This window comes from Protomyctophum parallelum (assembly GCF_964188405.1).
Source record: "Protomyctophum parallelum genome assembly, chromosome: 9".
In the NCBI taxonomy this organism is placed as follows: domain Eukaryota; kingdom Metazoa; phylum Chordata; class Actinopteri; order Myctophiformes; family Myctophidae; genus Protomyctophum; species Protomyctophum parallelum.
Genome location: NC_139706.1, coordinates 25,056,699 through 25,083,957, shown reverse-complemented (window position 1 = coordinate 25,083,957; position 27,259 = coordinate 25,056,699). Strand labels below are relative to the sequence as shown.

The 27,259-nt window shown below is 41.2% G+C and overlaps 1 protein-coding gene across 1 annotated transcript in view; it reads left to right on the top strand.

The window, feature by feature from the left end:
* The first annotated feature begins 4,342 nt into the window (after positions 1 to 4,342).
* LOC310864983 (leucine-rich repeat and fibronectin type III domain-containing protein 1-like) overlaps positions 4,343 to 27,259 on the top strand; it is a 228,644-nt gene continuing 205,727 nt past the window's right edge. Inside the window, exon 1 of the mRNA XM_083773900.1 lies at positions 4,343 to 4,483. The gene's annotated coding sequence lies outside the window, so the exon portion shown is untranslated. The remainder of the gene's footprint in view (positions 4,484 to 27,259) is intronic.

Here is a 27,259-nt window from a genome sequence, read left to right as displayed (position 1 = left end):
AGATGGGGAGGGGTGACATGCAGTACAGGCCGTCGGGATCGAGAGTCAAACCTGCGGCACACTGCCAGACTGGACTACCAGCCAAGGTGCATAGACCGCTGAGCCACGGTCCAGGCTTGGGTTGAGTTTTGTATAACATTTACTTCAGTGCATACTTTCAATTTTATTAAAGTGTCAAATCACAACAAGTTGTCTCAAAACACTTTACATGTGGCCCAGGCCGTAGCGTAACGGTCTGGGCACCGGACTGGTGATCCAGTCGCGGTGTGCCGCGGGTTCGACTCCCGAACCCGACACGGCCTTTACCGCATGTCATCCCCCCATCTCTCTCCCGTTTCCTGTCAGCCTACTATCTGTCCCTTAAAAAATCAATAAAAGGCGTAAGCCGCAAAAAAAAATATCTTAAAAAAAAAAAAAAAACACTTTACATGTAGTGCAGAAACTCGATGAAGATCCCACCCTGAGCAAGCAATTTTGCGACTTTTCCCACTGCAACGAAAAACGGGTGTCGGGGGGAAAGAAGGAGAGATAATAATATAATATGGTATAACGATGTTAAATGATACAATAGTGGTATGATAAGCTTTATATAGCTTTATATATGTTCATAAGGCCTATATATGGTATGATAATGATAATAATTAAGCTTTAGCTTCTAGGACCAAATAACCAAATTGTGCCAAATTAGGTATAGCCTGGGTTCCAGATCTGTTTTGTCATTCTGTCACGGAACGCAGCGAATCAGGTTGGAATCCAGGCTACAAATTAGGTGTATGTGTAGCCTACTTACAAAATGCCCTATTACGGTTAATGTAATCACTCTACTGTAACTCTTTTCGTATTTGTTATGTGTTTCCTTGAGGGTGGCATTGTGATGTATGAGAACATAAACATGGAAGCTACTGCTAAATTCTTTCCAATAATAATAATGAAGAATACTAAGATCCTGTGCAGAGTTTGACTATAGTGGATGTCAGAGTAATACAAACTATGCCTAAAATATAAAGCAACATGCAAATGTTGGGTCTTTTACCCCTTTGTACACAATAACAATGCATGATGGGGCCTTCTGATTTCGGTGACCCGAAGGCCCTCGGGGTCACCAAATGTGGACTCCCAAATAATTGGCAAATCACTAACAATTTAATGGTGATATAACTTTAATATAAAGTAAAATAATACAAAACATTATAATGTAAGAGGCCCAGACGGTTAGCTCAACCACCTAGGCTGCCGAGTCAGCCAGACGGGCCCGAGCCCGACGGCCCTTGCCGCGTGTCACTCCTCATCTCTCTCTCCCCCCTTCCTGTCTGTCTACTGTTCACTATCAATAAAGGCATAAAAAGCCCCAAAACAAATCGTAAAAACTCCCCCCAAAAAAAGTGGTCAATTGGGCTTCAATTTCTTTCGAGATTTCAAGTGGGCCCTGATCCAGAATTGATTGATTGATTGATTGAAGAATCTATTAAAAGTTTGGAGAATTACAGTACATTTCAAGCGCAACTCAATACAAAACTGTTAACTGTGGACGACACCATAAAGCATTACACTTGTTTACAATAGCGTCCACCATTAAACAAACTATGGGGAAAAGGTTGAGAACCACTGTAGGCCAGTCAATCTAAGCTAAAAATGGGCTTGACCAAAATCAATTGCAATAGTAATCATTCAATGTTTTTTATAATCCTTAGGGTCATCCAAATAACATATTAAAAATCGGGAATGAAATATTTAGTGGATCATGGTCAATTCAGGGGTTGAAAGTTGGGGTACTATAAACAACCTAGGCCTATATAGGCTATAAGGCACATTCTGAACCCATTCCAAGCATTATAGTTTTGAACGAAAAACATTCCTTGGGCTAAATTCGGCCATAGTCACTTGTCCAAATGTGATGACCTCATCACATTTGTGATGACCTCATCACATTTGTGATGAATTTGTGCCGTTTTTAGCCCAAGGAGTGTTTTTTTGTGAAAAACTAATAGGCCTACTTGCAGCAATGGATTCAGAATGATGAAAACCCCCTAGTTTGACACATTACATGCTACTTAAAGCATAATGCAATTTTGAATGTTTTGCTTTATAGGTTGTTAATGGTCAGCCGTGTGCCGGCAGGCTTTTTTGAGTGGTGCAACCACTCCAAGGAAAAGCAATGTCCTATGTGTTCGTTCGCCTATGTGACGTTAATGAGCACCAGTATGACTATGAGTACCAGTAGGGGCGCTGTTGTGCCAGAAACAGAGAGAGAGACAGTGCTGCACAGCCTGCACTGTTGCCTGCTAATGAGAGAGAGAGAGAGAGAGAGAGAGAGAGAGAGAGAGAGAGAGGAGAGGGGGAGAGGGGGGAGGGGGGAGTTGCACCACTCAGTTCACACGGGTGTGTGCCAAAGGCTGATTCGGTCTGGTTTTAGCCAGGCTTGTTAATGGTACCCCAACTTTCAACCCCTGAATTTACCATGAATGATCCACTAATTGTTTAATTCACAAATTTTAATAAATTATTTGGATTACCCTAAGGATCATAAAAAACGTTTAATTTACTTTTGCAATTTCATTTGGGTCAAACCTTAAATTGACTGGCCTACTTTGACACTCCTTGAGCACGGCAAGCGGCTCTATCTCATCCGGTAGCCACGCCTCCTTCCCCTCCACACATCACATACCTGCTGCAAACAAACAGACACGAGCTCCTAGGCTATGTTTATCTATTCCTCCAAGAAGTTGAGTGGAGTAGTCTGACTGAGTTGTTAGGAAGTGGGGGAAAAAAAGATGCTCAGTCACAAGTGTGTGACAGTTTGAAAGAGAAAGAGAAGTTAATTTATCTTCATAACAAACTGCTTGGTCGATTTGTTTTTATTCTGCAGGTGAGTTAGCAACCTATGCTAAGCATTAACGTGCGTGTGCGTGCATGTGTGTGTCTGTGTGAGAGTGTGAGTGAGAGGGCGGGAGCTGAAATGTATAAACATAAAGGTGCTTGAAGTGTAGCCACAATTTGCAACACTCGATTAAATCTAGAGTTGCAACACCAGACCAGCCATTAACAATCCATGCTTCATCCAAACAGAAATGTCTGACTCTGATATGCTTGTATTAAACAATGTTAAAACTCACCAACATTGCAGCTGTAAGGAAAGCTTGAATTATCGTCTTACAATCTGCAAATTATTTGTAACATAAAATTCCACTGTAGACATGAGCTACTTCCTGCTATGAAATTCTGTGCCATAATATTTTTTTTGCGACCACAGGTCGCATTTACTATAAAAACCTGCATAGTCCCCCCACGCCTCCATATATAGTCACGCATTGTGACATCACGTCTCCTTATATGGTCACGCATTGTGACATCACGTTTCCTTATATGGTCACGCATTGTGACATCACGTCATATGGCCACACCTGTTTTTGTGCATTCTTTGGTCAAATTTGATCCCATGCCAAAACGACAGCAGTGTACTCGCCCAGCAGTCTGCCGTCATCCAAGTGGATGCGTGCACACGCCGATCTGCCCCAGCAGCGCGACCTCCACACTTACAGAGGAGACTGCCGACGAGTGGTGCCTTTGTCTGGCCAGGGAACACCAGCGGCGCCAACCCCAGAGTCTCACGGAGGACGCCGCCGCGAGCAACCTGGATCTCCATATATGACGTTCACGACACTTACCTCATCAAACCCTAGCCATGCATGGTTTGACGTACTAGATCTGCATATATGAGCCGGCCAGCAACTCTACGTCTGACCTCACTGACACCAGGTTAATAGTTTAACTCTCAACTGTGCCGTCATAAGAAGCTCTGTTGTTTGACCTTGTCCTTTATGGGGATCTTACTGGTAATAAAACTAACATTACGTATGTACTCTGTGTTGCGACAGGCTATAATAGGCTATAGTGTACTCACTGTACTGTATACAGTATATAATAATAATAATGTATTATTATGTTGTAACCGGAACGATCAGTATACGACTATACATACAGTGTATACAGGCTGTGTGTGTTTGTCTGCTGTTGCTAGTGAGTTGCGATAGCTGGGTACAGTGTACAGTATGTGGCTCATGGTCTTCTTTCTTTCTTTCCTTCCTCAAAGCTTATTGTGTCTCTCTCACACAAGCCAGGGTGATGATGAGTCTGACCCCGGACTCCCAAGCTCTTCTTCTTCTCGGCCCAGAGTCCATTCTCCTGTGACGTGCTGTGAATGCTGGACCCTAGAGCCTGCCAGCCTGCCCTAAATCCCTGACCACTGCACTACACCAGAATGCTATGTGCAGTAAACATCCAAGGCTGAGTGAGAAGATGGCAGCCAGGAGAATGAGGCTGGGTGGTGCCATTGATACTGGGAGGAAAGTACTGGCCAGATGAAAGGAGGATGGAGATGATTGGGGCTCATCATAGAGAGAGATCCATGGGTTCCAAAGTTTGACCCTGGCATCACTTAACAACTGATCAAGTCAGGTAGAAGGCGGCTCAAGGTAGGAACTTTGTTTTTTGCTGCTGCTGCTGCTTGTGTTGTATGCTGTGTGATTCAACTTAAGCTGGTGTACTATTACTGTAATTTTGGGACCCAAATTTTGGGACTTGGAATTTAATGCTGATGTGAATCTTACAGTTTGTATGTTGTGTTGTATCTGCCGTTGAAGGTGAGTTGTGTAACAGGCAACAGTATGTATGTAGCTCTTGATCACTTCAATAATCCTATGAGTGGATTTCCTTTTGGTTCGAGATAGAGGTTTTGGGCTTAACATAACAGCCAACAATTCTAAATGTTAATTTTCAATTGAAGACTGATACACAGTAGAGCTGAGTTGCTGAGGTTCGCTGTGAGTTATTGTGACAGCCTGACAGGGTGGCTGTAGTGGTCTTTTCTTTCTTTCTTTCTTTCTTTCTTTCTCTTGAATCAAAGGTTTAATAGTCATGTGATTCACCAGGATCCTGGTTGGCTGGCTTGAATATAGGTTTAAAATAATATGACATAGATATTTTTGTAAATCTCTATGGGACAATGAATGGTCGATTTTTCAGTGGAGAGGAAATCTTGAAAAAAACGATTTTTCAGTGGAAACCGAAAACCACAGCCACTGCTACTGTATGTCCTATTCTGCATGGGCATGTCATAGCAAACATTCAATTATCACATTGCGAGGTATTGTGAGCTTTTATAAACCGGCTACATTCAACAGAGATTAGGCCAACAAGGACAGACCTCCAGGGGGGCTCGGGTCAACAAAGCATATACATTATAAATAGTTAATGCCAAGGATAACACACACATCAGCTAAAGATAACCTCATACTGTAGCTGTCCCCGACCTCACACGGCTGCTCTTCCCATCAGGGATATAGTCTAAATGGATCCCTGGACTGCATTACCGTGCTTCATGAGCACAGAAAATAGTATTGTGACCCGACACCCTGAAGTGATGGGCCGCCCCACTTATTGATCCTGAACACGCACTATCCTACATTTAATTTAATAACGGGAGGATTCCTGGATGAACCCGGATCATTCTGGTGATCCCTGTGGCTTTTCCTCTATAGCAGCACCCGTCAGGCAGTGTCAGCACAGACTATGTCAGCTGAGCTTTTTAGACTACCAGGCTACCAGGAAAACTCTTCAGCATTTCATTCAATAATTCATTGTGTTCTACACAATGTGACAAAATATTCGACAACAAAAGTGTGTGTGTGCGCGTGTGCGTGCGTGCGTCACTCTGTCCTGATAGCTCAGAGGCAGCGGAGACCAAGTTCGAAGCCCTCTTTGTCCCCATAGTTTTGCCTTCATTAACCTTGATTCTAATTCATAATAATTTTGTTTCATTATTAGAGTTGTTTGTTTTGATTTTGCTGCTATTCAATTGGTTAAGATCTCTTGGTTATTTAGTTAAATCTCAATTATTCATTTATTTCCTCAGGTGGTATTGTTTGATTTATTAATCTTTGTAAATATCTAATTAGTAATTATATATTTATAGTTCTCATTAACATATGAATAAACTGACAGGAAGACTTGGTGAGTCTTCTGGATCAGTACTAAACTGACTACTTAAAGGAGGGATTACTTTGTGTCTATAGGTAATTACACATGAGCAGATACAAATGGCACAGAGTTCCCTCTGGCTCCTTGGTTTCTTTAACTGTTACCACTGGCTCAGATTATGGAAAACAATTAAACATGTTGGCATAATTAAATTCAGACAACACACAAATTTACATAACAATATCACCAGGGGATTATGGTCCTGGTCCAAGCACTGATTAAGTACATTGGACAAATCAACGATTGGATGAGCCAGAAATTAAACTAATTGTTTTTTAATCCAAGGAAAAAATTATTAACAATCAGTGCTCACCTTCAATCTGTAATTTTAGAAAGCACAACCCAAGCCAAAAACGTGGAGTCATTGGACAATTACAAAGTCTGGAGTGCCTGGTAGGTAGTTGAACTGCCTGAACTACAGCATGATCCCTGTGATTTGAGAGGCCACTAGTTTGAATCTGATTCCCAGCATCATGTCTTGTGGGTCTCCCAACTCTCTCTGCCTTCGCTTTCCTGTCTCTAAGTAGTAGCCTACTGCCATAACCAGATGAACCCTAGCATCCTTATTTTGGCGTAAATAAATAGCAGATCTAAAAGCTCACAACGCGTTTTATTGTCACATTGTAACTTGTAAGCTCAGAAAATAATGATGGGCTATTTTCGATGAAGAGCTTTGGTTTGGATTGGGGAAAAAGAGTGGTCTATTATAGAGACCCGGGAGACTCCTGCATACATAACTATATAGGGTTTAAGGCGTTGATAATATATCAAGGATTAAAGTTAAATAAAGAACTTGTTTGACTTCTCAAGGAAATGGAGTGGACCATACTGTATCACTCCATGTCTCAGATCTTTACCTTCAATACCTTGGCTTGATTTCAAAATACTACTGCATGTTTATAAAACATTGAATGGTTTAGGGCCAAAATTCATTTCTGATGTTCTGCTACAGTACATGTTGGGTTGTCTTTCAGTCCTCCGAGTGCTTTCTGTCCACAGTGTGAAGTAGCAGCGTTACGTTTTCATGCACCACTGACATATCTGGAACAAACTCCGAGAAAACGGCAAACTCTTTTAAATCAAAGCTGTAGACTATATTTACTGTTTTTAGATTTCTCTCATTTGAGCATTCCTATTTTCTGTTGTAACTTTCTTTCTGTGCCAATTCCTGAATCCCCCTCACACTTGTGTTGTCTATGGCCCCTATAGGTTGGTCCAAGGGATGGTATCGAATTTGATACCACATGCTTTTACCCCTTGGATTTGGATCCCTTAACAAGCCTGTCAGGCTCAGGCCAAGTGCCCAAAGGTCAGGTGGGCCCTCTAGAAAGTAGGGATGCCGCCGATTAATCGATTTTCCGATTAATCGTCAGAGTCTCCGAAATCAAAAATCAAAAATCAAAAATCAAAAATCAAAAATCAAAAAAATCAAATACAAATGTATAGCCAAAATATAGGCTAATAAGTAAGGCTGCATGATATATCGAACATGTACCTTCATCAGAGTGGAGAATATAAGTATAAATCAAGTTGAGCAAAGCCACTCTTCTCTGCCCCTCTCTCTAACAGACACAGTTAACGATCGCTTGTTAAGTGCCTGCCAGACAGACAATCAAATTAAATGAAGGCAGGTGTAGAGTAGAGTGTAGACTAGTAAACTGAACATGTTCTCTTTTTATCAAGTACTTCATACCAGCCCCTTATGAAACTACTTCTCCCCAAATCCAAATGGATTTCATTTTCCATCCTGAATGGCAGTAACTAGCATACAATGAGAACTGAGAAGATATCCACAAAGGTTTACTCATCAAAACTGATTATAAAACGTTGTGCAGTTGTTGCTGATGAGACAAATACATAGTTAAAATATTGCTGACAGCACTTGATCCAGTTGCATGTGCGTTACACGTCTGAGATTTCAGTTTCAGTCTTGTGAAATGCTTTGTGGTTTTGTCAGATTGCCAGATGTCTTTCGAAGAAGGCTTTCTTCACCATCACTTTTTCTTTGCAGTTTCTGCTGACGAGACAAATGTGTTTCCCATTCAAGTTGACAAAAAAGTATTTATTGTATTTCTTTTCTCTCGTGGCATCTGTTCCAACCGATGTCTTGTCTCATTAGTTGTGGTCAAAAAGTAGACTTGTGCTAAACGGGTAACTCACCTGGACCACTGATATGCTACCAGGATGATCCCTGTGTTAATTCACGCTTGGCCACTCCGATGATACGATTGTTTGGGGTTTTAGGGTTCACATTCAAACCAGTAAACTTGAGTATGACTGGGCAGTGGTTCTCAAACATTTCTGGCCGCAACCCCCAAAAAGGATCATATTTGAACTGGGACCCCCACATACTGACAAGCACTTGGAATTGTAGGAGTTGCTATTATATTTTGTTTCACTCTAAGTAGCACAGATACATTTGTGCAAATAGCGTTATACTGTATTTGATCATTTGGCCATTTGTTGATTACAGTACGTGTGATGCAGTAATGTACTTATTTAGCAGGTCAATACAGTAAGGCCTGGTGTATGTCTGAGGCTGTAGCTCATGTCATTATCTAACTGTTACATAGTTCCTAGGAAGAATATTATCTATGTTTAGTTTCATATTAATGGAAATAGTGGCACATCTGTGTGAAGTGTACTGTACATTCAATGGTTCAAGGCAGGCTGTGGCAATGACCTGTATTAATGTGTTGGTCTGGTCTGGCCCTGAGTTCAGTTAATGAAACATCTACTGATGCACAAACGTGGACACATCATCAGTGCTGTTTCCTGGAGTCACTGGGTGTTTTGGGCTTTGCAACAGACACTGTCCTCCAGGCGACCTGGCCGAGGTTGATCAGACCCAGGCCTGTGTCCAAGTGGCATGCTACTGCCCCCACTGCCCCCACTGTGTATTGGGCGCTTAGGGTGGCAGGTGAGCTGTTAGCAGCGGGTGTTGGCAACACTAGAAGGCTCTGGGAACTGTGGGTTGCCTCCGGGCCTGGCTCCTCCTTCGTCTGACCAGAAGTGACTTCTGTGCGTTCTGTCGTGATCCATCAAAAAGTTTAAGTTAAACTTTTACCGCAGTCTGTAGCTTTTGTGTTCTTCCTCACAGAAGAAGTGGTTTGGGCTGCTAATCGTGGGTCGCTGCCTCTCCGGTCATCCTCTGTCTATCCAGGTGTCACCACACTCTTCGTGGTCGTCACTCGTCACCTGACCCAGTCTGTTACTCTGTTCCTGGTTGTCACTGGTGCTGCCACTCCCAGAGTATTTCAGTTAATAAAACATTAGTAAACATAGTAAAAAGAAAAATACGCACATTAACAATTTATTTATGACTACATAAAGTAGAGCATGTAAGGAAATTAATAGTATAGGTGCAGTAAGGTTAAATGCATGTCACTCCGTATGGGTATAAGTAGCAGTGTCTCTAGACAGACAGACAGACAGACCCCTCTGTAATGTGTGGACACCACTGAACAACATCAAGCAGGAGTCGTGGAAAGGGTTGCCTACGCGGGCGTTTATTAACTTAAAGGGTCACACACACACACACACACACACACACACACACACACACACACACACACACACACACGCACACGCACACACACGCACGCACACAGTCAGTCAACTTAGGTGGGTATCAATGTTCAACTTAAATCCTTCCTTTCACAGAGGAAAACTGTCACTTAGGCTGGTGCGATTTCTCTCCCTATCAGGGACAGTTCTATAAGTCTAGAGTGGTAAATCACAATTCGTCATATTTCTTCTGCGGGGTATTTCCAGCTCAGGGTTGCCTGTGAGTGAGAACAGCTATTAGTTTCTTCATTTTAACATATGGCAATTTAAGAGGGAGTGTAACCTACCGCCAGTACACCACGCCAGTGCTCCCTCCGGGAGTCAGTGGAGAACGAAGCGGCGAGCGTCGATGTCAAACATTTTAGTCGCCGCAGGATCGGAGCGCAGCCGTTGCGTAATCAGTCTGATTGATCAGGGAGATTGGCAGGTATCTGTGCTCAACGATGACGCCGAGGGCGGGGCGTGGTCTTCGGGGCTGCGCTCTGTCTCTGATGCTCCACTGACTCCTGTTGGGGCAGCCCACTGTCATGCGACATCCCACAAATGTTAAAAGGACATTTCACCGCTGGAAGAAACTGTAGTCACTCAATGTTAATTTAATAGTATTTGTAGTAGATAGCGGTAGCACAATTTCAAATTTGCAGTTTGTGTGTTTGACTAGGGTTTGACTGGATTGCTGAATGCCCATAATGCTTTATTGCACTTCCCCTCCTTGTGGAGAGGGGGGAGGCTGCATGGAGGTGTGACTTTGTAGTGACAGGTTTTTGGTCATGAACATGGCGTCATGACTAAAATATCTTAAAAACCATATTACACGCATAAAAACCCCCAGGAAAGTGTTTATTGTGTCCTAAACATCATTAAAATACACGGTTGCAAAAGGGGTGAAGTGGCCCTTTAAGCCTGGCTCTACGCAGACATATCAATCTCCATAATCTTCACCAAGCGTAGATGTACAATCTATCCCCAGTGGTATGAATATACTGTATATATGTATACTCAACAGTGAAATGAGACTGATACTGTATATGATTGAACAGCACGGTCTGCCCTTCGAGAGTGGGAAATTGGATTAAAAATAATCGAATCAATAATGAATGTATGAATGAATATAAAGTGTGTGTCATCATGGTTCATCATGGTTCAATTGGTGTACATCAGTAGTCCCAGGTGGAAGCGTGTCAGTAATCCCAAGGAACTAAACAGAACATATGGGGTCAGGCTGGGAGCCTGATGGCTGCTGGCACGAGGACTGTCCAAGTCGCTTTGTGGTGCACGGAGGGAGCTGGAGGTCAGTGTGGATGAACTGTTCATTAACATAAAGGATTTCAGACACTGTCTGCGTGACTCTGGTAGTCGTATACCTTTATGGTAGACAATAGGCTTTCAAGAGCACTGTCTCTGATGGAGGTCAGCAGTCATCATAAAGAACTGGCTAAGTTTGGGATTATTCACAGGCCAGGACAAACCTAATTTACAAGAGACAAACAGCTGTTTCCTAAAATCCCATTATTCTGCATACTTCACAGATGTTTTGCGTTCACGTCAACATAACCCTGTAACAAAACGATTTTTAAATGGCACTAAAAGAGCCTACACATGTGCAGACAGGCAGGCAGGCAGGCAGGCAGGCAGAGGGGGAAAAGGCCCTACATTATTGATCGATTGATTAAATACTTTATTAGTCTGAAATGTAAACAGACAGACATTGAGACTAACTGGATAACACAAAAAGGTCCTGAGGACTACAGTTGTACTACTACCACCACTCCACCACCACACCTACTACTTGTGGTCTACCACTACTTGTGGTCTCCTGATGATGTTTCAGACCAGTTTTGAAAGATTCACATCTTTTAATGGATGGTGTCAGCAGGGCATGCCACTACACATGTTGGTGGCAGAGTAGTTGAATGAGCATTTTCCCATGTTTGTTCTATATCTGGGAAGTACCAATACCATAGTGTTGTGGCTCTGTCTAGTGTTTTAGCTCTGGGCGTCACTCACCATGTTTGTCCCGTATGAGAGTATAGAGCGGCGCAGTCCCTCCCCCTTTCAGAACAACGAACGGCCCAGGAAATGAAAACGCAATGCATTTCCCCATAGGCAGTTTTTATTTAATTTATTTAAAGACCGTTTAAGCGTCGTACGAAGCCAACTCTTGTCGTGACAAATCATGACAACACACACAATATTTTGGCAAAGAGTGAGGGAGTTGGCTTCGTACGACGCTTAAAAGGTCTTAAATAAAAAAAAAATAAATTAAATAAAAACTGCCTATGGGGAAATGCATTGCGTTTTCATTTCCTGGGCCGTTCGTTGTTCTGAAAGGGGGAGGGACTGCGCCGCTCTATTGAGTGCACTGCCACTTTGACTATAAATACTAATCCCATTTATTTATGCTAGTGCTAGACCCCAAATATAGGACAAAGTACTCACACTTTTTTTTCCAGGTTTAATGTTTGTTTTTAGTTCAATGTTTGTTTAAAAAAAGCCATTGACAATGAAGGGAGGTTTATGTATGTTTTTAGTTCAATGTTCGTCTTAAAAACACCATTGACGATGTCCCTAACACAAACATTGAATGCCATTAACAATAAAGAGATTTTAATGTTTGTTTAGTCACAGTTTGTTTGACATCACCATTACATCACCTAATCAACATGAGTTAGTGTTAGACTTTAATATATTAGCGCCCTTCACTTCACACGGTTTGACGGTTGTGATTTCTTTATTGGCACACGCCAATAAATGAACCATTTTTATTTGCTTATACATACATGTTATATTTGATTTGATTATCTTTATTTTGAAACCTTCAGGTAAAACAGTAAAATAAAAAAGAACCACAATGCATGTACAGTATATTTCTTTTCTGAATGAAATAAGAAAATTATAATGACAACAATGTGATCATTGATCTTCCACCTGAAGTTCAAAAGGAGTAGGAAGAAGTAAAAACGTATTTAATCCTACCCCCTTCTTAAATATTCACCATCTCTATAAGTAATTACAATAATCATATAATCCAAGTGTTACTGCATCCATATACATATATAAGAACAATAATTATGTAAGCTAGTAATACATAGCCAGAGACAATCAATGTGCCTCATCCTCCACTCTGTAATAGTTATGTCATTTTTATACATCCTCTTAAACTGTACAATATTGGTGCTCACTGCTTTGTTTGAGTTCCAAAGCCAGACCATTCCACAAATTGACCCCACAGATTGTTATACATTTACTTTTCATGGTAGTGTGGACAAGAAGTTTCCTCAAATTTAGGAAGCTATCTCCTTCCATTACAACATTAACAAGCCCGTCAGCACCCCATAATAAAACAATTGAAGAAATACTTGTAACACATTGCCTCCCTCACAAACACAATAGAAGACCCTTTTCTTAAGATCCATCTGTAGTAAATTTCATTAGTGATTCACCCACCCCCGCACGGCACGTTCTATGATCTATCAAACTGGTTAACAACTGTATCAAAAGAAACGTCTTGTTAAGATATTCTCACTCTGTTAACAAAGCCTATCCTTTTATTCAAAAGCATCGGTTTACTTTTTATTTTATTTTATTCAGCGCAGCCGAAAACCATGGAGAGAAGCCAGTAATGTAACGTTATTAATGATGATCATCATAGCCAGGTTTGTGCACACTGTACAGACATGTTGGGGTCAGAGGTTCAAGTAGAAACAATAAGGGCAGTCACCCCACCGACATGCACCATTCCCACCTTGATATTGCCATCCATAATTACACAGTCTGTGTGCATAACATGGGACCTGTTTAAATTGCACATGTTATCATGAACACCATGGTATATATGGCAGATCTGACACATAACGCATGCGCTGCTACCATATTATAGAGACCACAGTTCACATTTACTGTGTTGCAATAATATGGTAATAATCATAGTAAATGATTTACTATGAAAACGTCTATTTCCCGTCAGTCAGTCAGTTATTCACCCCAGACATCACGTGACATCATCAGGGATGGAGATCCCTGATGTCATCAATATTAAGCCCATATATGGAGTATGGAGATCCCTGATGTCATCAATATTGGCCAGCAACTCTACATCTGACCTCAAACCTCAAACCCTTAGTTCTCCATACATGGAGCTGACCTGTTCTGACATAACATATGTTGATCCTTCCCCATCCATCATTCCTCTTCGATGTCTCCCTTGTGACTGATACCTGTCCATTTAAACTGGTCACAGGACTGCCCCAAAGTTATTAGTGCAGCTGCGCCCGGCAGCCGGTGAAAACTAGAGTTCTCAATAGGCCCAAAAATTGAGGCCCTCATCAAACTCTGTACACTCAAAACACTGCCCCTACTGCCACCCTTATATCTCCAGTTCTGACATTCCATATGTTGATTTGACCTCATCAAACCCTGTACACTCAAGACACGCTCCATATATGGCTAGTACATGTTGATTTGACCCCCCATGCTAAAACGCCAGCTGAACAGTTAGGGCGAGGTCGCTTCTCGCCCTCAGGCGTCTTACTGGTGTGTGTGTGTGTGTGTGTGTGTGTGTGTGTGTGTGTGTGTGTGTGTGTGTGTGTGTGTGTGTGTGTGTGTGTGTGTGTGTGTGTGTGTGTGTGTGTGTGTATATATATATATATATATATATATATATATATATATGGGCGGGTCCTGGAAGTAAGATACATCCCACCCCGTCTCCTCGTCTGCCTTAACAAGCCACCAGCAGCGCGTCCACACCCATACAGATTAAAAGCTTCTGTCCTGCTCACTCACTCAGAGACTCCCGAGAGACAGGCTGGCGTGCGGTCCCTGGTAAGACGATTCCATGTTCCCTCTCGCAGTATTCTGACTGTTGTGACGAAAATGCAAATTGTGATCTCTCACCTCATAGGCTCACCTACCCCCGTGTGCCCTTTTGGCCACACAGAAACAGCGTTTTTGGGGACTTAACCTAGCCTGGTTTCCAGCCCATAGACCCCGCCCACTCGACTGAGCGCACAGCTGGAAGCTCTCAGAGTCTGACAATCAGGCTAGACTTAACCGGCTCTTTTTGAAACCACCTCCCAGAGTGGCAAACTTTGGATACGCGACTTTGTCGTCTCCGTGTGTACAGCGAATGCCGCCTATTTGCTGAAACTATTTGCCGTTCTCGTATGGCCTTCCTCGATCATCCACATTGCGGTTATGTTAATTATGCATGTAGTCCACACGAGAGCGGTGGGGCGCTCCGGACACCCAGAGAAAGCTGCATTGTAGGGTATGTAGGCTATATTATGCACGGTATGTAAAATGCACATGTGGCATTGTGGCATAATCATTCAGTATAGGCTACTGGGCATAATCATAATTCAGTCATAATTGACTTTGGAGATTGAATATATTTGCCGGTGCGCAACACCGCTGAATGTCAATTGCTTGGTAATAGATTGATTCCACCTGCTGCCTGCACAGCGCTAAACATTTTGCCTAATCTGCATCTAGTTAACAAGGGAAATTGCACATAGGCTATGCAAAAGTATAAAAAAAAGAGGAATTAAAAACAGTGAAAACAGGCATGTATAGAGGAATAGAGGGACGGGCAGACAGCGCGGTGGCTGCATGCTGTCTATCTTTATAGCCTATATCTGTTCTCCGAAAATAGCTCATGTACAAGCTCATGCACTGGCTGCAGATCGGCTCAATTAATTGCATCAGCATCAGTGCAGCTGTGCAAAATCGATCAGGTCAAATCAATTAGGCTAGGCTGGCTCAGCTACACAACTGCGCAAATTGAGCTGGTGGGTTTGGGTCAGGGAATGCTCACTGAATGCCCCACCGGACAACCCCCACCCCCACCCGCCAACCCCAGAGAAGCAGGTCCGGGGTTGCCACTCCCAGTCTTTTAGAATTTAGACCACTGGTTCCCAAACACTGGGTGGGTCACAGACACATTTTTATGAGTCCCTTTATTTTTTTGTTTCCTATAGTTTGTTTTAGGGCTGTCAAAGTTAACGCACTATTAACTAGTTAACTCACAATCCTTTTAACGGCACTATTTTTTTAACGCGCGATTAACGCACTGTGAAGTTTGACAGAATGGTTGAGAGACGCATGGCAATTTTACACTGAAGAGTTGAATAATTGTTAAACAGCTGCATTACTTAAAGGACAACTTTAGTTTTTTTCAACTAAGGTTCATGTTTTAGGTTGTTATTAGAGAAACTAAAATATGAGTGTTATTTCTTTTTCATTTGCTGCTTTCTTTCGTTTTAGGGATTTTAGCTCTTTTTGAAAGGGGGGCGGGGGCATTCGAGCATGGGGCTAAATATGTATTTTTTGACAATGTTATGGCGATTTCTTTTTGTATTATTTACTATAGTCCTAATAAACCCCAAGAAATTACATCTGACCACAGAAGATCACAGGATCTACTGAATGTGAAGGTAGCCTACTGTGGGAAGGCTTACTGTGTGTATAGGCTCAATATGAAAATTAACATTCACCTTTTAGTTTCTCTAATAACAACCTAAAACATGAACCTTGGTTGAAAAAAACTAAAGTTGTCCTTTAAGTTAATTTAAGTCTACACAATTAGAAAACTTAGAAAACATGTTATTTTGATCAACATGGCCTCTCGTAATCTCTCGTAATGGTACCATTGGCCAACATCAATACAGTTCTTTAGTTTGGGTCTGGAAGGCTAAATGTCATCAAATGGTGGTCCGTGGCTCAAATGCAGAATAAATAATGGACCTTGATATGAAAAATCTTGAAAACCACTGATTTAAGGTATATTTAGAACGGATAAAAAATATGCGATTAATTTGCGATTAATCACAGTTAACTATGGACAATCATGCGATTAATCAGATTAAATATTTTAATCGATTGACAGCCCTAGTTAGTTTATAATTATTTATTCCAGTGGTTTTTAACCCTTTTTTATTTATTCTGAATTTGAGCCACAGACCACCAATTGATGACATTTAGCCTCTCGGACTCAAAAGAATATTTTGTTATCGTTTGATAACCTTTTTTTTTTTTTTTTTTTTTTTTTTTTTTTTAAGATTTTTTTTTTTTGCGGCTTACGCCTTTTATTAGTTTTTTTTGAAGGGACAGACAGTAGGCTGACAGGAAACGGGAGAGAGATGGGGTAAGACATGCAGTAAAGGCCGTGTCGGGCTCGGGAGTCGAACCCGCGGCACACTGCGACTGGATTACCAGTCGGGTGCCCAGACGGTTACGCCACCGCCTGGGCGTTTGATAACATTTTGTCCACAATTCCTTGCTGTATTGATGTTGGTACCATTAGAAGAGATAACAGGCAAACGTCAATCAAAATAACAATTCTTCTACATGCTCTAATTGTGTAGACTTAATTAACTTAAGTAATGCAGATGTTTAACAATGATTTAACTATGATTTTTGAGTGGTGCAACCATGGCTGGGTCCCTGGGTACAGTACAGTACAGTACAGTACAGTACAGTACAGTACAGTACAGTACAGTACAGTACAGTACAGTACAGTACAGCACCACTCACTTCAGACAGGTCTGATTTTTCACTCTAAACAAGCTCACAACATGGTGGTTGTAGTCTGACGTAAGGGGCGGGGGCATCCAAGGAAAAGAGATTGTGAACCACTGGCCTAAAGCATTTATTCGTTTAATTACAGTCTATGTATACTATTCTTAATCTGTTCAAAGGAGAACTAATCTCTTCAAAGCGTGACATGTGTGATTTGAAGAGAAATACTATAAAGTTTGGAAGAAGCAGTGAACTGATTATGTATAATATGCATATTGCAATCAAAATCTTGGATTGCAGTTTGGACTTTTAACATTACCAATATAATAGGTTGTAAAATCAGTACTATGGTGGGAAATGGTTTTGTTGTGAACATCAGATCAGAACAGTAGTTTTTTTTAACAAGGCTCCTATGTGGTGAGCCATCTAGAAGTGCGTGCGTGCGTGCGTGCGTGCGTGCGTCCTTTGTGTGTGTGCGTGCGTGTGTGCGTGCGTGATTCCAGGGCTAATCTCACAAACCAACCATGCACTACATCGATCAGCACCATTTCTTGTGCATGCCATACTGCAAGCAAAGAAAGTAAATCACTCAACACATGGTTATAGTTGAATATAAAACATTATAAAATGAGGTGGTCGGGGGGTGCAGTGTTAAAGTACCTTCCCTCCACTGTGGAGTCCACTGTGGTGCACTCTGTACGAACATTTAAGGAGATTTTGTGCCTGTCAACATGATAGCACATGCCTCATGGTTGTCTTAACTTGCTATGTGCTTTTAATTCTATTCAGGATAGAATAATATAATATGGTAGACAGAGTTGATGCGCTGCTTGTAGTCTAGCCATCGGTGTCAATACTATCATATATCACCGTTTCTAAAAGCAACTAATGTGCTGAGTTCTGAGTGATAATGAATCTCAGAGGCCTCTAGTTGGTTGGAGGTCCGTGGCCAAATGCATATCAATTTGGGGGTCCTTGACAGGAACAGTGTACTGTGATGCACTTTGAGAAAGCACAGCACTGGTTCGTTTTCAGCCAAGCACATCTGTTCACTGCCCTCAAGGTAGAGGACTGACTGACAGTACAAATGGTCCATTTAGGGGTCTATCACAAAGACAAATTACTTTATCTTTTGAATCAAGTCCAACACTCCTGAAGTAGGAATGCACATAGACTATACACATATCTAGACTATTGCATTTCCCTTTACACCTGTCTTTCCAAAAAATCTATTCACCGACTACAATTGGTCCAAAATGCAGCAGCCCGCCTCCTACCAGGTGCATGAAAGTTCGACCATATTACTCCCATCTTCGCCACCCTCAACTGGTTACCTATCTCTTTTAGAATTCATTTTAAATTTCTATTTTTTACGCTCCGTCCTACCTCTCAGACTTACTTAACCCCTATGAGCCAGCCCGCAAGTTGAGATCCTCGAGGAAAAGCCCATCTCACCATAAAAACAGGCCGCAAAAAGACTATCGCAATCCGCGCACCCTCATTATGGAACGCCCTGCCACTGGAGATCAGGCTTGCCGACTCGGTTCCTCGTTTTAAATCACTCCTCAAGACCCATTTTTACAAAGCTGCTTTTAATCCTTTATCGTTGTGATTTCTCTGTATTTTCTGATGTATTTCTTTCACCTTTTTATGTTTTTTTTATGTGCCATTAATCTGTGTTTTTGCTGTTGCCTTTGGATGTATGATATGTTCAATGCTCTTGTTGTTCAGCACTTTGTGACCTTGTTCTTGAAAGGTGCTATATAAATAAAGCATTATTATTATTATTATTATTATTATAACATTGCATTAATCTAAATTCTTCTAGCTGGAGCCTAGCTGCTCTGTCATACAGTATATGCATGATCAATTTGGAGCCTGCATGGAGAATCTGCCCCGTGGAAATTTTGGAAATGTAGGCATGGTCGCTTTCATTATAATAGACGACAGAAAAGATTTGGTTTGTGCTGCAGTCACCAGGCAACTGCATTCAAAAGCAGTGCTCACTGACACTCCTGCTCAATTATTAGAAAAGGTGGAGGGAAGAGATTCAATTTAACCTTCACATGCCCTTGTTTTATTATCAGTGCATTCCCACATCCTGTTCAAGCAATGCTGATGTAATGCTTGCATCTTATTTAGTGTATCTGCCTGTTAGTCCTGTCACCATCCATCATTGGACCATTTTAATTATCAAAATGTGTCTCGTGACTTGTGTGTTAAAACAAATCTGTCTTTTATGTGAAATTCCATGTGAAATGCTGTATTCCTTTAACTGGCATGCAGCCAAAACTGCTCTCAAAGGGCACCTATGGACGGCTGCAATTTGAAACTGACCCTCGTAAAGTCTGAGTCCCCCCACCCCGTTGTGTGTGTGTGTGTGTGTGTGTGTGTGTGTGTGTAAAAGTGTCAAAAAATCTTTTTATTCAATGTTTTTGACTGAATTTTCTAACTAAAGTGATAAAGAAAACGAATGCAAATAAGCAATAATAAATAAAAGCAGTTAAGACTGTATGAAATGCAATTGCATTTTTTGGATACAACCGCTTTTTAGCTATTTTATCCTCCCACCCCATTCCCTAAGGCTATAGAAAAAAACAATTAAGTGGCACATTTGTCTAAATATAACAATAAAAAACAGGACTATAGAGCAGAAGAGAGGCAGAGTGAATCATTTAAATTCAGGCATCTAGCCGCTACAGTAGGTTGTGTTTTGTGGAAATATGCAAAGAAGGGTACCCAAGTCTTATAACATTTCTTCTCAGAACTAGCAATTGAAAGTCGCAACATCTCCAGCTTAAGACAAGGTTGATGATACCTATAAAATGAATATTGTTCACTTGTCTCCTACTCTAAGTGAGGAAGAATTAACTTGTGACCAATTTGGTAAATTGCAACAGCAGCTCAGGATTATGAGTTGTGAGGACAAGGGCTGTTCTTCAGCCACAGCTAATTCTGCATGCCAACTGGAACACTGGGCTTACTGCCCTAGCTTCACTGCTGCACAGAGAGGGAATACCAGATTCCTGTCGTAAAAGCACAGGAAGCTGTGACCTCTTTTGAAAGGCTATGAATCATCCTGTTATCTCCCACTCCTCAGGAGGAGAGACTCTCATTTCAACATATCACTGTCAAGTCGAGAGTGAATTAAGCGATAATGCAACAATTTCTCACAGTTGAATTGAGGAATCAAATTCGTATCACTGTATTGATTACACAAACACTATTGTACACATGATGTAGGTGGGACTAGCTGATGTCAGAGAAGTTGGAATGGTGGAGAGGGAGTAATTCATTAATGCTCTTTCCACACTGTAATACCAGACAATTAACCTCTGTACCCAGGCTTTTATTTTTGTTCGCGATCGGCTCAAAATTGAAAGCCTGGGGAAACCCATTGGAAGATCTGGCATTAATTATTAATCCCTCTTCCTATTATTTTGCTATCCAATGACAGTGCAGAGGCGCGTCACTCCAAATTTGGTGACATCAGTGTTCTCCGCTGTTTTCTACCGGGGCGGGGGTGGTTGCTCAGAACCAATAGGATCACCGCATGTTTTCGACCGGCACCCGCCCCTCTAGACCAGAAACCATACAGGCTGGGCCAGGCTACCAGACAATCATTAGCATGCCACATGTGTGTAGGCCTAGGCAAATTACCTGTTGGCCTTGCAACTCAAGGCCTCTACATAGTCCGTTTTGTTCCTTGCCTGGGGGAGTCAAACGGACACAAAAAACGCAAGGTTATTTTAGACATGCAGACTCCTTGCGTTTCTTGCAGCGTTTACATCGGTCTATTATAATATATGTGCAAGTATCTACTCGCCCACTAGATGGCAGTTGGTGTATTTGATTACATGGATGCTCGTTAAAAATGTTTAGATTGTATAAACTGTACTGACGTCACGTGCCACTTTATTTTTTGTTGAGTTGAGATGTAGTTATAACTGTATATAATGAGTTTTACACTATCATCAATCGAAGTAGGCTATATACCACTGCCGATCTACAAGCTCACACCACAACGAAGTTTTGCGTCTTTTGCTAGTGCTGTAATCAATTAATCATTGCGTTCACACGGGCAGATTACAGTCTACCATTCATTGTCAAAGGAAGCCACTAGTGGATGATCATCAGCAACGGAAAACACGGTTTGTTGGTTGCGTCTGTAAACGGTCAAATTGTCACCAAATGGAAGCATAGGATTAGGAGACACACACACACACACACACACACACACACACACACACACACACACACACACTCTCTCTCTCCGCTCTAATTCCACTGAGTTCTCGTCTGAAAAGCATTGATTGATTGATTGAAATATTTATTAACAGTTTGCAGAATTACAGTACATTTCAAGCACAAACTCAATACAAAGACTGTTAATTGTGAGTGGACGACCCAATTAAGCATTACACTTGTTTACAACAGGGTCCACCATGTTCAATTCATCAAAACATTTAGAGACGTACAAATAGACACTTATAGTTAAAGAACAGAACAGGAATTCATCATAAAGGAAGCAAAAAGTGAAAAGAAACATATACAGTGATGGGAAAAAGGGGGGGGGATTCAGATTTTACGGGGGCCAGTTTTGAATTGCAGCCGTCCGTAGGTGCCCTTTGAGAGCGGTTTTGAAGGAGTCAAGGGATTCACATGTCTTAATGACTGTTGGTAGGGCGTTCCACATTTTGGTGGCACAGGAGCGAAAATAATTTAGTCCCTTGTTTGTGCCGAATCTGGGTTGTACATGGTTTGTTGCACTCCCTCTGGTGTTGCAGGGCTGGACTGGGTCAAAGGGCTAACATTTGGCCCAAAAACATATTAAAGCAATGGGGGCGGCCCATTCTTTGGGTGGCCCATTGCCCACTGGACATAACGTCAGTCCAGGCCTGATAATCACCGACGAGTTTGCAAAGCAGTGCTTCGAACGCTGACGTCATGTTGTCCTGTTTAACTTCCAATGTGATATATCCATGCCGATCGTATTTACGTTTACAACTCAATGTGCCGGCGGAAGTGTTGTCCTCTTTCAAGAGCGGTCGAGCAGAGGAGGAAATGCCTTCTTGCTCTCTGCTGCCTCCAGGTGGGCAGGGTGTCCTTGACGCAAGGTACGCAACGCAAGCAATTTGGTTGCGTTGGCTTGGGCTCAGATCTCAACCCGACGGAGAGAGACGCAAGATGTAACCGACGCAACGCAAGGGAGGAATTTCTCTTACCCAGCTTATGTATTCTTGTGTCGATTACGTTCGACTCTGTCAAGCACTTCAGACTCAAAACTACCAGGCCTTCAAGTCATCTCAGCCCATTCTCTGTAATTGGCTGAGAAAACACAAACCTTCAAACACTATCTTCAAATCATTCATGTTGAACCACTTCAAAGCACACAATGAAATCCGTCAGCTGGTTGCTCATTTATTCATAAATTACGTTCAATATGAAATTAAATTGAACTTGGAAGGTTATTGAAGTAAAGTCAACATAACCTTGATGTTTGGGCAGGGTAATGATTTAATTAAATTGTTTGAAGATTATAAATGTCTTTTGACTATTAAATTAGTTATCTTCAAGAGTCCTTGAGCAAGATGCAGATCCCTAATTGCTACTGATGAGCAGGTTCCTTGCATGCCGTCTGTAATGCACATTGTAAATCGCTTTGGATCGCTTTGGATATTTCTTTACTTTTACTTAACTCAATTATTTTAACATTTTAATAATGAATTAAATGGATTGGTTCGATTAACTGTTGCACACCAACTGTAGCCTCATAGCTCAGTAGCCTCTGCAGGAGAATATTTAGACATAAACGGAATGTCCTGCTGGATTATAAAATTATTACCGTAATTTTCTAATCAGTGCATCATGCAATCTGTGTAGCACAATCCCACACTGAAACCCGTCTTCTTAATGCTTCTCATTCTATCATTAATCCACATTATAGCATTGGTCTGATTACTCGAGGCGTGTGAGATGTTGCGAGGGCATTTGACATGGATACGACATGGAATCCATGTGTTTTATGAGTTTTAAAAGGTCAATTCCTTCTTGTACTAATGGCAGTTTTGCCAAACGTTTGTCTTGTACCCTGCATATTTGGCATACTGTTGTATGACATGGTATTTCCACCTTGATGTGTGAAATAATGTCTCTTTTTACTGTGCTATAGACATCAGGAGAACCATCCATTACGGTTGATTGCACCAGTGGGAGAAAAGGAATGCTGATTATGGCTCTTATTGGCTTGCTTGACAATGAGCACTGAATAACAATCAGCATCAGGGCACAATATTGTGCTCATATTTGAAAATGTCACCGTCAGGCTATTTACAGGTATAAAGGATACATTTCAAGAATAAGGAGGACACTGCGAATAAATTGTGCTCTTCACAAATTACTGCATGACAAAATGCCAAATTGAATTCCTCATCTTAAAAAGGGTTTTAAACTGGCTGTCTGGCTCTCTGCCAAAGCTGTTGTGTACATTTTGCTTGGGTCAAATTACAACTGCATCCATTTGATAAGGCTTATGTTGTATAAAGATAGCCAATTATGGCTGTTATAGTGAATTAAAAGCTTCAGGGTTAAGAGGATAATCACTAGTACAAAATGCTATATGTTCTCTGGACTTTTAAAAGGGATATAAGGTCAGTTGCTTAATGAGTATGACATTTCTAAATAACTTGCAGTAAGGGTACACCCCTGCCAGCATTGGAAGGGAGAAGGTCCAGATCAGACCAGGGCTCTGAGAGTGTGGAGCAAGTATAACCTTTTAAGATTGGGTCATTCATCTTTGTCTCAGAATCTCCACGTGTTCTCTAGAGAAGAGTGGTGGAATTTCCACAATCTGTGGGGCTTCATGCACAGCATAGCATAGTAGACCATCTAACAGTGTGCCTCTCACTGTATCAGGTATGGTTACAAAAATAATGGCAACAGAACCATGTCCTGTACATATAGGCTTCCCACACAGTGGAATGCTTTATAAATTTGTCCCAGCTCTCATCTCCTTCAGTGTGGGCCTGGGGTCAATGCTTAGAAGTGGAATTGAATCTCATTGTGCATCTTTGTGGACGTAAAACGCCTGAGCTATTTTGTGCTCCATTATGTATCGTGGCTGTTATAGAGAAGACAGATGCAATGGACTGTCATTGTTATCACCAAGTGCACATCATTACCAGTTGAAAAGAAATGTAACGGAATGCAGGTGATCCCTGGATTCTATCTGAAGTCTAAACCATGGTGCTGACTGCATAAGATGATAGAACCCTTCTGTGTGAATTTCATTATATTCCCATAGCGTTTGTCATGTATACTGTATGTACTGGAGAGAGAGAGAGAGATAGAGAGGCCATTTGCAAATATAGCCCGCCCACTGAATTAATTATCTTTGACTAAATATCCCGCTGGTAATTGCGGTGTACCAATACTGCACTGTACAAGTGTAGAAGTACTAAGTAGTAAAAGTCCGGGATTCAGAATTGACCTACAAAGTACGAAAGTATTGGTATCAAAATGAACTAAAAGTAGAATGGGCTGAAGTGGTTATTGTATGTTTTGTAATAATAATCAAAATCTACAAAGTTTTCAAATCATTTCAGTGAGATGTAGTGGAGTAGAAGTAAAAGTACTGAAATTGGAAAAACTCTAGTACAGTACTTGAGTAAATGACCTTCAAACACTGTCTTCAAATCATTCTTGTTGAACCACTTCAAAGCGCACAATGCAATCCGTCAGCTGGTTGCTCATTTCTTCATAAATTACGTTCAATATGAAATTAAATTGGACTTGGAAGGTTATTGAAGTAAAGTCAACTAACCTTGATTTTTGGGGTAATGATTTAATTTAATTGTTTTGTGATTATAAATGTCCAGTTGGAACTAAATGAGATGTGATGACATGGAAAAGTGGCTATGGCCACTTACACACACGTACAGAATTGTGAATATTGTAAGAATATCAATTTTGCCCCATCAGATCTTCTCAGACGACTTTAAAACCCATCTCTTTTCCCTGGCCTTTAATTGCAGTTGAGCATACCTAATTTGTTTTTAACATTGTACATTACTTGATGGGTGTTAATGAAGCCGAGTTCCGAAAGCATCCCTGAGGTGCCAATAATCACGATAACGCACACCCTCTTGTGTAATATCGCCATTATACAACAGTTACCATCTATATAAAGTAATACTTATTACTTACATAATACATAATAGGCCTAAAATAAACACATTAACAACCCTTCTGCGAGTCTGCCCTGTGAGACTGTCTGATCACTGATCAGCACAGCTGATTTTTGATTTAATACTGTAGGTGTGCTGTCATGCTCGTTTGTAGCACGGTGTGCTGTTATGCTTGTTTGGTACATAGCTATTTCAACCAATCGGACTGCTTTGTCGGAACTACCTGTTGTATAATTAATGCACGCCAGAAGTGCATTAATGACGGTAAAGAACACACTCTAGTGTAATATTGCAATTATACAACAGTTACCCTTAAAACTAAGAGAATCGCTGAAAATGTATAATTTTAGCCACTACGACCACAAATGTCCCAAGAAACTAGCTAGCTAGCCATCGAGTCTGCTGCGCTCTGAGAGAAAAGCACGGCTGAATTGTTTGTTTTATTTCAACGGCTAGAAAACGGTTTCAACCAATCAGATTGCTTCCTCAAAACGACCTGTTGTATAATACACTATTAAATGTTGATTTTAGTTTTTAGTTTTTTTATGCTTACATTGGTTGATTGATTGAATACATTATTTGTGAGAAATGTAAATGGTGGTGCCGGATAACACAAAAAGGATCCATATCCAAACTTTCAGTGTAGCTGTATTTTCTACTTTACTATAAAAGTACATGGTTTTCAGGAAAACTTTGAGATTTTAGAGGCAGTCAGTTGATGTTTGATCCTTAAACTTGCTACTTATTGAATCAAAACAGTTGCAGGCATCAGAGCCCTTACTGGTCTGCATCAATGAGTCACAAGGGTCAGAGCGTCCAACCGTAAACCCCTTGTCTCTGTGCTTTGAGGATTACACACACACACCTTACACCCTGTGTTAAAGCTGTTATTGTTTTTTGAGGCAAATACAACGTCATGCTTCATTGGGTAATGTGAACTTGTGGTGATGAAGACAAATCCTGCATGCTATTGCTATAAGAGAACCTTGTGGGACAACGATAATGCATGGGGGCTTTCCACAGGCCTGCTGAAGGCATGACTAGGATGGAAATCCTTTGCTGATTTAGGACCAGTAGTGGAGAGGCAAGTTCTGAGAAGGCACTGAAGAATGAAATGTGATAATATTATAAATCACTACTGCAGTGAGTTTTAGAAACGGAAGTAGTTTTGCCCTCAATCTTTTCTCATGCCTCATGTGTTGTTGCAAGGGTGCAATATAACTTGGCAGAGGAATACATTACTTGTCTTTTGGGAATATTGTTCTACTGGGCTATTTCTTCTGTGTTTCGCCATTGATGCCTCAATGAAATTTAAGCCAACATTATTCATAATTCATAGCATTTAGAGTTTGGGTCTATTTTTGCAGCTTGATTTTAATTACCATGGGAACTAATTAAACTTTTAGATATACAGAATACAATGTTATTTTGTAAGACTTTAACACATCTGACACATCTGTCACATCTGACATCCCATTCCTGTGCACCAATCAACAGCACATTTTACAGATTTGAAATACCAACAGGACAGGCTTGTGTAATTGCCTTTAAAAAAACAATTGTGAAATTCAAAACCATAATTCTCCACATGAATAAAAAATGACAAGCATCAGTCAGCAGCTTCCTAGCATACTGTAGCAGGTGCCTCCAGTTTGGTTCCAATAACTTCAAAGCAGGCGTATAAGTACAACTACCGGTATGTATGCACTTGAAGGCACTAAAAATAAGCATTACTAGATTGTGTATACAATCTTGTGCTGTCTGCTTGCACTCCAAGTGCAAGGAAGTATAGTGTCTGACTGGAGGCTACAGTAAAGATCATTAGGGTCTAGTCTGCTAATAGGACTGCTACAGGGTTTTATAATTTGAATTATGCCATAGTGTACCGTAATCACTTTGTCTTTACGGTTAAGCTGACGTTATCATTTCATCTTCTATATCGGCCTAAATGA